Here is a 16,134-nt window from a genome sequence, read left to right on the forward strand (position 1 = left end):
CATATATGTTTTATGATAATGTTCACCTCTTATTTCTTTTTCACTCAAACCCTTTTCAATTTTTAAGCTAAAACTTAATTGTAAAGAACATTTAGATAATATACTTCTACAGTTCTTAAGGACTTTTCCTCCTGAGATCTGTGACTTCACTTAATATTGTATATTTTACATATATTTTCTATAAATTTTCTGAGTTAATTTTCTTTTTTTTTCTTTTTCTTTTTTTTCTTTTTCTTTTTTTTTTTTTTTTTTTTTTTTTTTTTTTTTTTTTTTTTTTTGCATTTGGTTTTTTTGAGACAGGGTTTCTCTGTGTAGCCCTGGCTGTCCTGGAACTCACTCTGTAGACCAGGCTGGCCTCAAACTCAGAAATCCACCTGCCTCTGCCTCCCAGAGTGCTGGGCTTACAGGCCTGCACTACCACCACCCGGCGAATTAATTTTTCTTAAGACCTGAATGGTTATCTTCTCTTATGAGCCTTAACATATTTACCCTATGTTCATTATTGATTCATCTGCTAGGTTTGCTCCATTTCCTTGGTCAACCCCATTCTCTATGATAGCATGTGACATTCTCTAGGAGATAAATAGTTGGAACATCTGTTACTTACATGTTCAGTTTTCTTTTGCAGAGTGTTAAAATTGGACCATTGCATATAGGACAGTTTATAAAAGAAATATGAAGAGTCAAAACCTATATTTAAAGTATTCAATTTCCATCCCCATGAGGGGAGTGAAAACTAGAAGTACTTTGGGATACTGGAGTGCATCAGTCCAGATGATTGTCATGAAGCAATATTAAAAAATATTGAAAAGGATGTTAAATACTGATGATAGTATTGTAAATTAATACAGTTATTATAGAAATAATTATTTTACAACCTTCCCAACTATACTTTTTGTCTTATATATACAGTCACTGTAGAATTCACAGATACTAACTGAAATCTATCTTTGCTTTGTGCATATCTCATGGGTGCACACAGCTGCCCTTTTGAATGGACCCCTTTAACATAGATCTCTGTAACTGGTACAGTTCTCTGTTTCTTTCATTGTAGGCCTTGTATACAGTTTTGCATCCTCCATGGCATTGTCAGTCCCAAAACCTGATTAGGCAGAACACTGAAGGTCATAAGCTAGATCTGAAGGTGAAGGCCTGGAATACAGAGCCCCTTAATTGTGCTGAGCACCTGGCAAGCAGATTATTAGCAGGAAAATACAAATTCTGCATATTTTCAGTTCAATGTGCTCAGGTCTTAGTGGATCTGGGAGGAGCTGACTTCCTAGTATCATGTCCCTTTGGGACATTGAGCAGTCTTAGGGTCTCTGGTTGCTCCCAGGTTTGGAGCTTAGGCCCATTGATACCTGGTAATGTATGGGCAAAGTAATGAAGTTCCTTTCTCTCCCCAATGCCCAAGCACTTGAGAATACCCAGATCCTCTTTGTGCAAGGCACTGCATGGCTGGATCTATGATGATTCCCACTCAAACATTCCTTAGAAAAGCTGAACAAAATGAATGAAATATCAGAACTGCAACTCTAATTGAAACTGAGTTCTAGCACGTTGGGTCCCCCAGGTCCTTTAGGCATCACATACTGCCTGGAAAACCACTCCTTTGCCCTTGCCTTCTTCAAGTTCTAGTCTGACATGTTAGAGAAGGGCTTGTGCTTCATTTGCTGTACCAGAAACCATGGCCTAGGGAAAGATAGCACCTTTTGCTCTTGTGGCTTACTCCGTTTCCTATTGTGTATATGCTTGGCAAGGATTCCACACAGATACCTGCTAGCTCCAAGGAGTTGCCTGTAGCCCTAGAGCAGCTATGAATTTGAGCAGAAGACGGAGTAGATGTGGCACCAAAGCTTACCTCTGTAAACTGGAATGCCCGGCAGTGGGTACAGGCTTCCCAGAAGCACCACTATGAATGATAACCCTGTTGTGTTGCTATCCAGAGAAACAATGAGCTTCAGGCTGCATGAAGAATACAACCTGATGCAGTAGCATTTCTGTGGGACTGTTTGATTGTGGACAAGTCAGGTGGTCAAAAGGGAGAATCTTTGTGGCTTTGTCGCCTGCAAGATTCCCAGGCAACAGGCTTGGAAATAGAGCAAGGGCCATGAATTGGACGTGGTGGTGGACAAGTGCACTGTCAATTTACATCAGATTTACACACTTCCCTGTGTTCCAAGATTCATGAGAGGTTGGTGGACTCATCTGGAAACATGAGATTTGCAGGCCTGTGTCTGAAATAGATGTGTAGAGGGATGTTTGGGTAGGAACCTTCCCTTGTATAAATGCACTTGCCTTAAACAAATTTGGGATGCTCCTTGGTATGTTTGGACATTCTGCCCGTCCCCCTTGGCAATGTCAAGGTGAACATGCTTGAGTTCTGCTCATATCCACGGACCTAGGAGGATCCTCCTGGCAAGAGAGTCCCTCAAAACTAGAGACACAAGGATCATGGAAGAGTTTTCCTTTCTTTAATTTCGAATTGAGTCTACCACAAAGGCTAGTTGCTAGCTATTGTTTGGAGAGAGTTTTCAATGCATCACATGATGTCTTGAAAACCTAGTTTGAGCATTTTCAAGTAGAAACTGGGCTTTTGAATGCAGGCTGCATAGGTGGAATTTAGATTCTGAGAGTCAAATTGGACCACAATTTGGGATCTCAGCCCCAATGGATCATGCCTCTGTGTTTTCAGATGAGGGATTTGGCCTGATAAGTCTTTTCAGAAAGGAGAGATCATTGCATGGCGGAAGAACAATGGTGTTCCCATGAGAGAGGGAATGCTCACAAAAGGCAAAGTAGAAGACAAATTATGGACAGAATAGGGGACAAACCACAGACAAAAAAAGTGGTTAACAAAAAAGTGGTTATCAGAGAGAGAGAGAGAGAGAGAGAGAGAGAGAGAGAGAGAGAGAGACAAAGACAGAGACAGAGAGAGAGACAGTGAGAGAGAGAGATGGACACACACACACACGCACACACACACACACACACACACACACAGAGAGAGAGAGAGAGAGAGAGAGAGAGAGAGAGAGAGAGAGAGAGATGTGTTGCTCAAGACCTCAAATAAGCCTGCTACCCATGAACTTGTAAGCAGAACCTGTAGAACTATGTGATTTATGCCTCATGCAATGACCCACTAGTAGAGATCAGAGAAGGAATGGATACATGATGGAAGATACTCAACTGGTGAACTTAGTTATCCATGGATGCACAATTTTTGGTGAACTTGGTCAGAGCTAACTATTCATAATCTCTTGGGATAGCAATGGGGACCTGTGATTGCTCTTATTAGTGCCTTTTTCTGGCTTGATGCTCTGAGAAGTGCCCTCATTTTCTTTAGATCTTTGTAGTCGCATCTAGTGGGACAGGATTATATGCTGATCCTTCTGGATGTGTTGTGCGTCCATAGAACAGCTCACATATACTGAAGGCCTAGAACCAAGGTTAATGAATGCCCAGCAAGCACCTGATAGCAAAGGTCATGCTATGTCCCCTATCAAGGTATGAGAGGAAAAGCTTCCCTGATTTGGAATGGTAAGACTTACAGGTTGGCAAGAATAGGAGAATTGAGGTTGCCTGGGAGTTCTGACAAGTCCAAAGAACACAGTAAGCCCATCGTCCATCCTGGCTTGCATGGGTCCTACTGTAATAGCAGCATGTGCTCTGTGCTGTCTTCACATGGTTGCATTCCCTTTTCAGCATGGGCCATGGGTGAAATCCAGAGAAAATGGCCCTAACACATTGGCTGAGTGTTTATGGCACCAAATTGAGTTTCCAGTGAAGTGATTTCATGTTGCTGCCTTGTACAATGGCAAGTGATTTAAAGGCAAGTAATACATTAATTACTCAACAAACTTAATGTATTCAGGTCTTGGTGGAGCTGGGAGTAATTGCATTTTTGTGCCATCCCTTTGGTACATGGAGCAGGCTTAGGGTCTAAGGGTGATCCCAGATTTGGAGCTTAGAACCATTGATCCTAGGTAATAGATGGGGAATGTCTTGCAATGCCTTGCTCTAACCAATGCCCTAAAACTCCAGAGTACTCAGAATCAAAGGAAATTGCCCCACAACATTGTCTGTGTGGTGATGGTGCCCAACTGAGTTTCCTGTGAGCTGGTTTCCTGTAGCTGATTTGCTCAAGGACACCTGAGGTAAAAGGTAAAGAAGATATGAATTGCTCCAGGAACTCAATGTGGTCCAGTCTTGGTGGAGCTGGGAAGATCTGTATTCTTTGTGCCCTATCTCTTTGGAACATGGAACAGGCTTAGGGTCTCTTGATGCTCCCTGGTTTGGAGGTATGGCCAGTTGATCCCTGGTTATGGATGGGAAATGGCTTGCAGTCCCTTGCTCTCCACAACAACCAAGTACTGAAGAATACCCAAATCCTCTTTGTGCGAGGCATTGCAGTGTGCTTAGATCAATGATAATACCCAGTCAAACATTCCTTGAAAAAGCTGAACAAAATGAGTGAAAACTCAGTACCGCCAATCTCATCAAAACTGAGGTCTGGCATTATGGGTCCTCCAGGTACTATGGGCTGGCCAATCACTCCTTTGCATTTGCCTTCCTATGGTTCTAGCCAGACAAAATAGTGATAGGCCTGTGCTTGTCTTACTCTGCCAGCAACCATGGCCTAGGGCAAGGCAGACCCTTTTGTTCTTGTGGCTTCCTCCCTTTGCTATTGTGGAAATGCTTGGCAGGGACTCAGATGGTAGACCTGCTAGCTAAAAGGATTGTCTGGTAGCCCTAGTACACACTTGTGTTTGAGGCAGAAAAAAAGTATAGCAGTGGCACCAAAGCTTGACTCTACACATTGGAATACCCTAGCATTGAGTTCAGGCTTCTCAGAAGTGGTGACATGAATTATAACCCTCTTGTGTTGGAATGTAGAGAGACAATGGAGTGTAGGCTACAGGTGGAATGTAGCCTGATTCAATAACATGTCTGCTAATGTGACTGTGGACTATTCAAGAAGTAAACAGGGAGAGTATATGGCTTGCAGCCTGCAAGATTCACAGGAAACTGGCTTGGAAATTGAGCAAGGGCCATGAATTGGACATGATGGTACAAAACTCTCCTGACACATCCACCTGAATTACACACTTACATGTGTCCCAGGTTTCATGAGACTTTGGCGAACTCTGGTGGAAACATGAGATTTGTAGATCTCTGTCTGAAATGTATGTGTGGAGGAATGTTTGGTAGGAACTCCCCACCTTGTATAAATAAACTTGTCTTAAATATTGTACTTAAGATATCCCTTGGTATGTTTGGACATTGTTCCAGGCAACCTTGGTAATATGAAAGTGAATGTCCTCGAGTTCTGCTCATACCCACACCTGGCTGGAAATGTCTTCAAGCTAGAAACACAGGAATCAAGAAACAGTTTTTCTTTCTGAAATTTTGATTTCAGTCGGCTATAAAGGTCATTTGCTAGCTGTTCATTGGAGGAGTGTTCAAAGAGTCTCAGGATATCTTGCAAAACTAGTTTGAGATACATATTCATGGGCATTGTCAAGGAGAAACTGGGCTTTTGAAGGCAGTCCACATAGGTATGGGCACTTAGATCCCTGGAGTCAATTTGAACCATGGCTTAGGAGATTTCAGTCTGAATGCATCATGTCTCTGTGTGTGCAGCTGATGGGTTTAGAATGATAAATCTTTTCAGCACAGAGAGATTATTGCAGGGCAGACGAACAATGGTGTTTCCATGGGAAAGGAGCTGTTCAAAAGAGACAAAAGTAAACACAAAGAATGGACATCATAGGGGAAAAGTCACAAATGAAAATGTGGCAAGGAGAGAGAGAGGTACAGAGAGAGAGAGAGAGAGAGAGAGAGAGAGAGAGAGAGAGAGAGAGAGAGAGAGAGAGAGAGACAAAGACAGACAGAGAGACAGAGAGAGAGAGACAGAGAGAGACAGAGACAGAGAGACATATATGTTGATCCAGCACACATTTAAGACTGCTATCCATGACCTTGTAAGCAAAACATGCATACAAGTGTGATTTATGCATCATGACAGTAACTAGGAGAAGATTATAGAGGAGGATTAGAGTCATGATGGAAGATACTTATCTGGTGGACTTAGATATGCCAGGAAGCACAGTTTTCTGGAGAACTATTCAAGAACTGTCTCCACATTTTTTCTTGGTATAATAAAACAGAACAGTGATGGCCCTTGTTAGTGCTTTTTTCAGGCTAGATGCTGTAAGATGTACCCACAATAATTTGAGAACATTGTAGAGAACTTTAGTCAAACAGATTGATGTTCAAGTCCTCTTGGAAGTTGTTATTCTTCAGTGGGGCAGCTCACATATCATCCTTAAGGCCTTGAAGTTAGGTGAAGGACCAGGAAGCTCATGAAAACAAAGGGTATACTATATCCCCAGCCATGATCTGAGAGGATAAGCATCACTTATATGGAAGGGCAAAGCCTAGAGGTTGGCAAGAACAGGAGTGATGTAGGAGCCTCTAGGATCAGACAAGCCCAAAAATTCAGTAAGCACATCATCCATCTTGGTTTGCATGGGTTCCACTGTAATGCTGGCTTGTAATCTGTGCTGTCTTCACAGGATCGCATTCCCTTTCCTTCAAGGGCCCGGGGTGACATGCAGAAGAAATGGCACCCAAAACATTGACTGTGTGGACATGGCATCCAAATTAAGATCCGATGAACTGGCTTCCAGTTTCTTCCTTGCTCAAGGGTACCATAGAGAAAAGGTAAGGAACACGTGAATTTGCTCCAGGAACTCAAAGTGTTCAGGTCTTGGTGGAGCAGGGAGGAACTTTATTCTTTGTGCCCTGTGCTTTACGGACACAGAGCAGGGTTAGGGCCTCTGGTTTCTCCCTTGTTTAGAGCTTAGGCCCATTTATCCCTGAAAATGGATGGGCAATGGCTGGCAGTTCCTTGCTCTCCCAATACCCATGCACTCCGGAGTACCCACAATGTCTTTGTGCAAGGCACTGCAGTGTGCTTGGGTCCATGATGATTCCCAGTCAAACATTCCTTGGAAAAGCTGAAAAAAATGAGTTAAAACACAGTACTGCCACTATCATCAAAAGTGACGTCCAGAACCAGGGATCCCCCAGGTCTTATGGGCATCAGAAACAGGCAGGCCAAGCACTCCTTTGCCCTTGCTTCCTCGGGTTCTAACCAGACACACTAAAAATGGGCCTGTGCTTGTCCTACTCTGCCAGAAACCATGGCCTAGGGCATCTCAGACACTTTTGTTCTTGTGGCTTGCTCCCTTAGCTTTTGAGGACATTCTTGGCAGGGACTCAGAAGGTAGAGCTGCTTGCTCAAGGAGTGGTGTGCAGCCCTAATGGACACTGGAATATGAGGCAGAAGGAATAGATGTGGCACAAAAAGTTGGCTCTGCATGTGGTTTTGAGGCTTCTCCAAAGTTCTGACATGAATGACAACCCACTTGTGTTGCCAGACAGAGAGACAATGAAGTGCAGGCTGCAGGGGTAGTGTAGCCTGATTGAGTAGCATAGCTCGGGCACTTTTATAGATTGTGGAAGATTAAGGTGGATAAGAGGGGACTTTGTGGACTGAAGTCTGCAACATTCCCAAGCGAATGGTTTAGGAATAGAGCAAAGTTCCTCAATTAGACATGATGTTGGACATGTCTCCTTTAAGATTCCGCCTGATTTACTGACCTGTGACTGAAATTGATGGGTGTAGGGAGTTTGGGCAGGAACCTCCACATTTAATGAATACACACACACAAACACACACACACACACGCACACACAAACACACACACACACACACACACACACACACACAGAGAGAGAGAGAGAGAGAGAGAGAGAGAGAGAGAGAGAGAGAGAGAGAGAGAGAGAGAGAGAGAACACCTGTATACACATACACTGGTAACATACAAACACGAAGAGAGAGAGAGAAAGACAGAGAGAGAGCCAGAGAAAAATAGAGACACAGAGATACAGAGAGACAGAGAAATGTGTTGTTCCAGGTCCAATAAAGCCTGCTACTTATGAGCTTGTAATCAGAATCTGAATACTTGTTTGATTTCTGCAACATTCCAGTACCCAGTTGATGAAGTCAGAGTAGGATAAGAGCCATGATGGAAGATACTTATCTGGTGCACATAGACATTCCTGGAAGGACCTATTTCTGGTGAACTTCCCCAGAACTGATTCCACATTCTCACCTTGTATAATGAAGCAGAAGAGTGATTGCCTTGTTAGTGCCTTTTTCTTGCTACATGCTGTATCATGTGCCCTTAATTTCTTGTGAATATAGTAGAGAAGTGTTGTCGAGTATGTTTGCTTTCGGGTCATCTTGGAATTTGCTGTTTTACAGTGGAGCAGCTCACATATCATCATTAAGGCCTTGGATGGAGGTGAATGCCCAGCAAGCACTTGATAACAAAGGGTGTGCTATGTCCCCAGCCAAGGTCTGAGAGGACAAATATCCCCTATGTGGATGGAGGAAGCATACAGGTTGACAAGAGCAGGAGTGTTATAGGTGCTATAAGATCAGACAATCCCAAGGACTCAGTAAGCTCATCATCAATCTTGGTTTGCAAGGATCCCACTAAAATGGCAGCATGTGCTCTTGCTGTCTTCACAGGGTGGCATTCCTTTCCAGCAAGGGCCCGTGGTGACACTCAGAAGAAATGCACCCACTAACATTGGTTGACTGGTCGTGGACCCGAACTGATGATCCGATGAACTGGCTAACTGTTGCTGCCTTGTTCAAGGGTAACTTAGATAAAAGGTAAGGAACACATGAATTGTGCACTGTACTTTAGGGAAAAGGAGCAGGCTTAGGGCCTCTGGTTGCTCCCTTGTTTAGAGCTTGGCAGGCCCTTTTGTTCTTGTGGCTTCCTCCCGTAGCTTTTGATGACATTCTTGGCAGGGACTTAGAAGGTAGAGCCGCTTGCTCAAGGAGTGTTGTGCAGCCCTAAAGGACACTGGAATTTGAAGCAGAAGGAATAGGTTTGGCACCAAAGTTTGGCTCTTCATATGGGTTTGAGGCTTTTCTGAAATGCTGACATGAATGATAACACACTTGTGTTGCCAGGCAGAGAGACAATGGAGTGCAGGCTGCAGGAAAAGTGTAGCATGATTGAGTAGCATAGCTTGGGCACTTTTATAGACTGTGGAAGATTAAAGTGGACAAGAGGGGACTTTGTGGCCTGAAGTCTGCAAGATTCCCACACAAATAGCTTAGATATAGAGCAAGGTTGATCAATTAGAGATGATGCTAGACATGTCTCCTGTAAGGTTCCACCTGATTGACACAATTCCTTATGTCCCTGGATTCATGAGCCGTTGGTGGACTCAAGTCAAAGATTGAGATTTGCAGACCTGTGACTGAAATTGATGTGTGGAGGGAGATTGGGCAGGAACCTCCACATTTAATGAATGCATTTGTCTTAAATAGTGTGGTGGAGATATCCGTTAAATCGTGTGTTTGAGATATCCCTTGATATCTTCCCACATTGTTCCAGGCCTCCTTCAAAATGTCAAAGTTACAGATCCTTGAGATCTGCTCACAATGGTAGGCTTATGAGAAAATACAGGAACGATCTTCCTTCAAAACTACAAACTCATGGATCATGGTACAATTATATTTTCTGAGATAGTGATTTAAATCTACCTTAAAGCCAATTGCTAGCTGTTCATAGGAGGAAATGCTCAATGGGTCTCAGGATATCCTTGAAACCTAGCTTGAGACCAATGTTCATTGGCACTTTCAAAGAAAAACTGGAATTTTTAAATGGAGGTTGCATAGTTGATTAAATTTATGGCCATGAGTCAATTTGCACCATGGATTAGAGGATCTAAGTCCCAATGTGGCATGCCTCTGTTGGTGCTACTGAGGGGTTTGTCATGATAATTCTTTTCAGCAAGGAAAAATCATTGCATAGCAGATAAACTATGGTGCTCCCATGAAAGACGAACTATTCACAAGAGACAAAAGAGAAGACAAAAGATGGACCAAAGATTGCATGAAACCACCACTGAGAGCTTATCAAGGAAAGTGAGAGAGCCACACAGAAACACACACAAAGAAACACAGACAAACACCCCCCCAACAAACCCCCACATACCCACCTCTATACACACACACTCATAACATACACACACCAAGAGACAGAGACAAAGACGGAGAGAGAGCTAGAGAAAAATATTGAGAGAGAGATACAGAGAGTCAGAGAGATATGTTGTTCCAGGGCCAGTTAAGCCTGCTACTTATGAGCTTGAAAGCAGAATCAGTTTACTTGTTTGATTTCTGCCTCATTCCAGTAGCCAGTTGAAGAAGTCAGAGTAGGATAAGAGCCATGATGGAAGATACTTATGTGGACCAGATCGACATCCCTGAAAGGACATATTTGTGGTGAACTTCCCCAGAGCCGATTCCACATTCTCACCTTTTATACTGAAGCAGAAGTATGATTGCCCATGTTAGTGCAATTTTCTTGCTACATGCTGTATCATGTGCCCTGAATTTCTTGTTAATATAGTAGAGAACTGTTGTCGAGTAGATTGGTGTTCAGGTCATCTTGGAATTTGCGGTTCATCAGTGGAGCTGCTCACATTTCATCCTTAAGGCCTTGGATGGAGGTGAAGGCCCAGCAAGCACTTGATAACAAAGGGCGTGCTATGTCCCCAGCCGAGGTCAGAGTGGACACATAGCCCCTATGTGTATGGAGGAAGCCTACAGGTTGACAAGAGCAGGAGTGTTATGGGTGTCTGTAAAATCTGACAAGCCCAAAGGACTCAGTAAGCTCATCTTCATTCTTTCTTTGAATGTGTCCCACTAAAATGGCGGCATGTGCTCTTGCTGTCTTCACAGGGTGGCATTCCTTTCCAGCAAGGGCCCGTGGTGACACTCAGAAGAAATGAACACACCAACATTGGTTGACTGGTCATGGCACCGCACTGATCATCCGATGAACTGGCTAACTGTTGCTGCCTTGCTCAAGGGTACCTTTGAGAAAACGTAAGGAACTCATGAATTTGCTCCAGGAACTCAATGTGCTCAGGTCTTGGTAGAGCTGTGAGGAACTGTATGGTTTGTGCCCTGTGCTTTAGGGACACGAAGCAGGATTAGGGCCTCTGGTTCTCCCTTGTTTGGAGCTTATGCCGATTGATTGATCCCTAGAAATGAATGGGCAATGGCCGGCAGTTCCTTGCTCTCCCAACACCCAAGCACTCCAGAGTACCCACAAGGTCTTTGTGAAAGGCACTGCAGAGTGCTTGGATCGATGATGATTCCCAGTCAAACATTCCTTGGAAAAGCTGAACAAAATGAGTGAAAACTCAGTACCGCAACTCTCATCGAAACTGAGGTCCGGCACCTGGGGTCCTCCAGGTCCTATGGGCATCAGAAACAGGCAGGCCAAACACCCCTTTGCCCTTGCTTCCTCGGGCTTTAGCCAGACACACTAAATATGGTTATGTGCTTGTCCTACTCCTCAGGAAACCATGGCCGAGGCCATGGCAGGCCCTTTTGTTCTTGTGGCTTTCTCCCGTAGCTTTTGATGACATTCTTGGCAGGGACTTAGAGGGTAGAGCCGCTTGCTCAAGGAGTGTTGTGCAGCCCTAAAGGATACTGGAATTTGAAGCAGAAGGAATAGGTTTGGCACCAAAGTTTGGCTCTTCATATGGGTTTGAGGCTTTTCTGAAATGCTGACATGAATGATAACACACTTGTGTTGACAGGCAGAGAGACAATGGAGTGCAGGATGCAGGAGAAGTGTAGCCTGATTGAGTAGCATAGCTTGGGCACTTTTATAGACTGTGGAAGATTAAAGTGGACAAGAGGGGACTTTGTGGCCTGAAGTCTGCAAGATTCCCACGCAAATAGCTTAGAAATAGAGCAAGGTTGATCAATTAGAGATGATGCTAGAAATGTCTCCTGTAAGGTTCCACCTGATTGACACAATTCCTTATGTCCCTGAATTCATGAGCCGTTGGTGGACTCAAGTCAATGCATGAGATTTGCAGACCTGTGACTGAAATTGATGTGTGGAGGGAGATTGGGCAGGAACCTCCACATTTAATGAATGCATTTGTCTTAAATAGTGTGGTGGAGATATCCGTTAATTCGGGTGTTTGAGATATCCCTTGATATCTTTCCACATTGTTCCAGGCCTCCTTCACAATGTCAAAGTTACAGATCCTTGAGATCTGCTCACAATGGTAGGCTTATGAGAAAATACCGGAACGATCTTCCTTCAAAACTACAAACTCATGGATCATGGTACTATTATATTTTCTGAGATAGTAATTTAAATCTACCTTAAAGCCAATTGCTAGGTGTTCATAGGAGTAAATGCTCAATGGGTCTCAGGATATCCTTGAAACCTAGCTTGAGACCAATGTTCATTGGCACTTTCAAAGAAAAACTGGAATTTTTAAATGGAGGTTGCATGGTTGATTAAATTTATGGCCATGAGTCAATTTGCACCATGGATTAGAGGATCTAAGTCCCAATGTGGCATGCCTCTGTTGGTGCTACTGAGGGGTTTGTCTTGATAATTCTTTTCAGCAAGGAAAAATCATTGCATAGCAGATAAAATATGGTGGTCCCATGAAAGACGAACTATTCACAAGAGACAAAAGAGAAGACAAAAGATGGACCAAAGATTGCATGAAACCACCACTGAGAGCTTATCAAGGAAAGTGAGAGAGCCACACAGAAACACACACAAAGAAACACAGACAAACACCCCCCCAACAAACCCCCACATACCCACCTCTATACACACACACTCATAACATACACACACCAAGAGACAGAGACAAAGACGGAGAGAGAGCTAGAGAAAAATATTGAGAGAGAGATACAGAGAGTCAGAGAGATATGTTGTTCCAGGGCCAGTTAAGCCTGCTACTTATGAGCTTGAAAGCAGAATCAGTTTACTTGTTTGATTTCTGCCTCATTCCAGTAGCCAGTTGAAGAAGTCAGAGTAGGATAAGAGCCATGATGGAAGATACTTATGTGGACCAGATCGACATCCCTGAAAGGACATATTTGTGGTGAACTTCCCCAGAGCCGATTCCACATTCTCACCTTTTATACTGAAGCAGAAGTATGATTGCCCATGTTAGTGCAATTTTCTTGCTACATGCTGTATCATGTGCCCTGAATTTCTTGTTAATATAGTAGAGAACTGTTGTCGAGTAGATTGGTGTTCAGGTCATCTTGGAATTTGCGGTTCATCAGTGGAGCTGCTCACATTTCATCCTTAAGGCCTTGGATGGAGGTGAAGGCCCAGCAAGCACTTGATAACAAAGGGCGTGCTATGTCCCCAGCCGAGGTCAGAGTGGACACATAGCCCCTATGTGTATGGAGGAAGCCTACAGGTTGACAAGAGCAGGAGTGTTATGGGTGTCTGTAAAATCTGACAAGCCCAAAGGACTCAGTAAGCTCATCTTCATTCTTTCTTTGAATGTGTCCCACTAAAATGGCGGCATGTGCTCTTGCTGTCTTCACAGGGTGGCATTCCTTTCCAGCAAGGGCCCGTGGTGACACTCAGAAGAAATGAACACACCAACATTGGTTGACTGGTCATGGCACCGCACTGATCATCCGATGAACTGGCTAACTGTTGCTGCCTTGCTCAAGGGTACCTTTGAGAAAACGTAAGGAACTCATGAATTTGCTCCAGGAACTCAATGTGCTCAGGTCTTGGTAGAGCTGTGAGGAACTGTATGGTTTGTGCCCTGTGCTTTAGGGACACGAAGCAGGATTAGGGCCTCTGGTTCTCCCTTGTTTGGAGCTTATGCCGATTGATTGATCCCTAGAAATGAATGGGCAATGGCCGGCAGTTCCTTGCTCTCCCAACACCCAAGCACTCCAGAGTACCCACAAGGTCTTTGTGAAAGGCACTGCAGAGTGCTTGGATCGATGATGATTCCCAGTCAAACATTACTTGGAAAAGCTGAACAAAATGAGTGAAAACTCAGTACCGCAACTCTCATCGAAACTGAGGTCCGGCACCTGGGGTCCTCCAGGTCCTATGGGCATCAGAAACAGGCAGGCCAAACACCCCTTTGCCCTTGCTTCCTCGGGCTTTAGCCAGACACACTAAATATGGTTATGTGCTTGTCCTACTCCTCAGGAAACCATGGCCGAGGCCATGGCAGGCCCTTTTGTTCTTGTGGCTTTCTCCCGTAGCTTTTGATGACATTCTTGGCAGGGACTTAGAGGGTAGAGCCGCTTGCTCAAGGAGTGTTGTGCAGCCCTAAAGGATACTGGAATTTGAAGCAGAAGGAATAGGTTTGGCACCAAAGTTTGGCTCTTCATATGGGTTTGAGGCTTTTCTGAAATGCTGACATGAATGATAACACACTTGTGTTGACAGGCAGAGAGACAATGGAGTGCAGGATGCAGGAGAAGTGTAGCCTGATTGAGTAGCATAGCTTGGGCACTTTTATAGACTGTGGAAGATTAAAGTGGACAAGAGGGGACTTTGTGGCCTGAAGTCTGCAAGATTCCCACGCAAATAGCTTAGAAATAGAGCAAGGTTGATCAATTAGAGATGATGCTAGAAATGTCTCCTGTAAGGTTCCACCTGATTGACACAATTCCTTATGTCCCTGAATTCATGAGCCGTTGGTGGACTCAAGTCAATGCATGAGATTTGCAGACCTGTGACTGAAATTGATGTGTGGAGGGAGATTGGGCAGGAACCTCCACATTTAATGAATGCATTTGTCTTAAATAGTGTGGTGGAGATATCCGTTAATTCGGGTGTTTGAGATATCCCTTGATATCTTTCCACATTGTTCCAGGCCTCCTTCACAATGTCAAAGTTACAGATCCTTGAGATCTGCTCACAATGGTAGGCTTATGAGAAAATACCGGAACGATCTTCCTTCAAAACTACAAACTCATGGATCATGGTACTATTATATTTTCTGAGATAGTAATTTAAATCTACCTTAAAGCCAATTGCTAGGTGTTCATAGGAGTAAATGCTCAATGGGTCTCAGGATATCCTTGAAACCTAGCTTGAGACCAATGTTCATTGGCACTTTCAAAGAAAAACTGGAATTTTTAAATGGAGGTTGCATGGTTGATTAAATTTATGGCCATGAGTCAATTTGCACCATGGATTAGAGGATCTAAGTCCCAATGTGGCATGCCTCTGTTGGTGCTACTGAGGGGTTTGTCTTGATAATTCTTTTCAGCAAGGAAAAATCATTGCATAGCAGATAAAATATGGTGGTCCCATGAAAGACGAACTATTCACAAGAGACAAAAGAGAAGACAAAAGATGGACCAAAGAGGCATGAAACCACCACTGAGAGCTTATCAAGGAAAGTGAGAGAGCCACACAGAAACACACACAAAGAAACACAGACAAACACCCCCCAACAAACCCCTACATACGCACCTCTATATACACACACTCATAACATACACACACCAAGATACAGAGACAAAGACGGAGAGAGAACTAGAGAAAAATATTGAGAGAGAGATACAGAGAGTCAGAGAGATATGTTGTTCCAGGGCCAGTAAAGACTGCTACTTATGAGCTTGAAAGCAGAATCAGTTTACTTGTTTGATTTCTGCCTCATTCCAGTAGCGAGTTGAAGAAGTCAGAGTAGGATAAGAACCATGATCGAAGATACTTATGTGGACCAGATCGACATCCCTGAAAGGACATATTTGTGGTGAACTTCCCCAGAGCCGACTCCACATTCTTACCTTTTATACTGAAGCAGAAGTGTGATTGCCCATGTTAGTGCAATTTTCTTGCTACATGCTGTATCATGTGCCCTGAATTTCTTGTTAATATAGTAGAGAACTGTTGTCGAGTAGGTTGGTGTTCAGGTCATCTTGGAATTTGCGATTCATCAGTGGAGCAGCTCACATTTCATCCTTAAGGCCTTGGATGGAGGTGAAGGCCCAGCAAGCACTTGATAACAAAGGGCGTGCTATGTCCCCAGCCGAGGTCAGAGTGGACACATAGCCCCTATGTGTATGGAGGAAGCCTACAGGTTGACAAGAGAAGGAGTGTTATGGGTGTCGGTAAAATCTTACAAGCCCAAAGGACTCAGTAAGCTCATCTTCATTCTTGCTTTGCATGGGTCCCACTAAAATGGCGGCATGTGCTCTTGCTGTCTTCACAGGGT

The 16,134-nt window shown here is 43.8% G+C and overlaps 5 non-coding genes across 5 annotated transcripts; all 5 read left to right on the top strand.

The window, feature by feature from the left end:
* Positions 1–1,460: 1,460 nt before the first annotated feature.
* LOC127676495 (small nucleolar RNA SNORD116) lies at positions 1,461–1,554 on the top strand. The gene has a single exon (XR_007975972.1). It is a non-coding gene; the product is annotated as a small nucleolar RNA SNORD116 (small nucleolar RNA).
* A 2,866-nt stretch (positions 1,555–4,420) lies between these two features.
* LOC127676460 (small nucleolar RNA SNORD116) lies at positions 4,421–4,514 on the top strand. The gene has a single exon (XR_007975938.1). It is a non-coding gene; the product is annotated as a small nucleolar RNA SNORD116 (small nucleolar RNA).
* A 2,468-nt stretch (positions 4,515–6,982) lies between these two features.
* On the top strand, positions 6,983–7,076 carry LOC127676503 (small nucleolar RNA SNORD116). Its single transcript, XR_007975979.1, has one exon. It is a non-coding gene; the product is annotated as a small nucleolar RNA SNORD116 (small nucleolar RNA).
* Positions 7,077–11,243: 4,167 nt separating this feature from the next.
* Positions 11,244–11,337, top strand: LOC127677039 (small nucleolar RNA SNORD116). The gene has a single exon (XR_007976442.1). It is a non-coding gene; the product is annotated as a small nucleolar RNA SNORD116 (small nucleolar RNA).
* Positions 11,338–13,891: 2,554 nt separating this feature from the next.
* LOC127676455 (small nucleolar RNA SNORD116) lies at positions 13,892–13,985 on the top strand. Its single transcript, XR_007975933.1, has one exon. It is a non-coding gene; the product is annotated as a small nucleolar RNA SNORD116 (small nucleolar RNA).
* The last annotated feature ends 2,149 nt before the right edge of the window (positions 13,986–16,134 follow it).

The sequence above is a fragment of the Apodemus sylvaticus genome, chromosome 1 (genome assembly GCF_947179515.1).
Source record: "Apodemus sylvaticus chromosome 1, mApoSyl1.1, whole genome shotgun sequence".
Lineage (NCBI taxonomy): Eukaryota > Metazoa > Chordata > Mammalia > Rodentia > Muridae > Apodemus > Apodemus sylvaticus.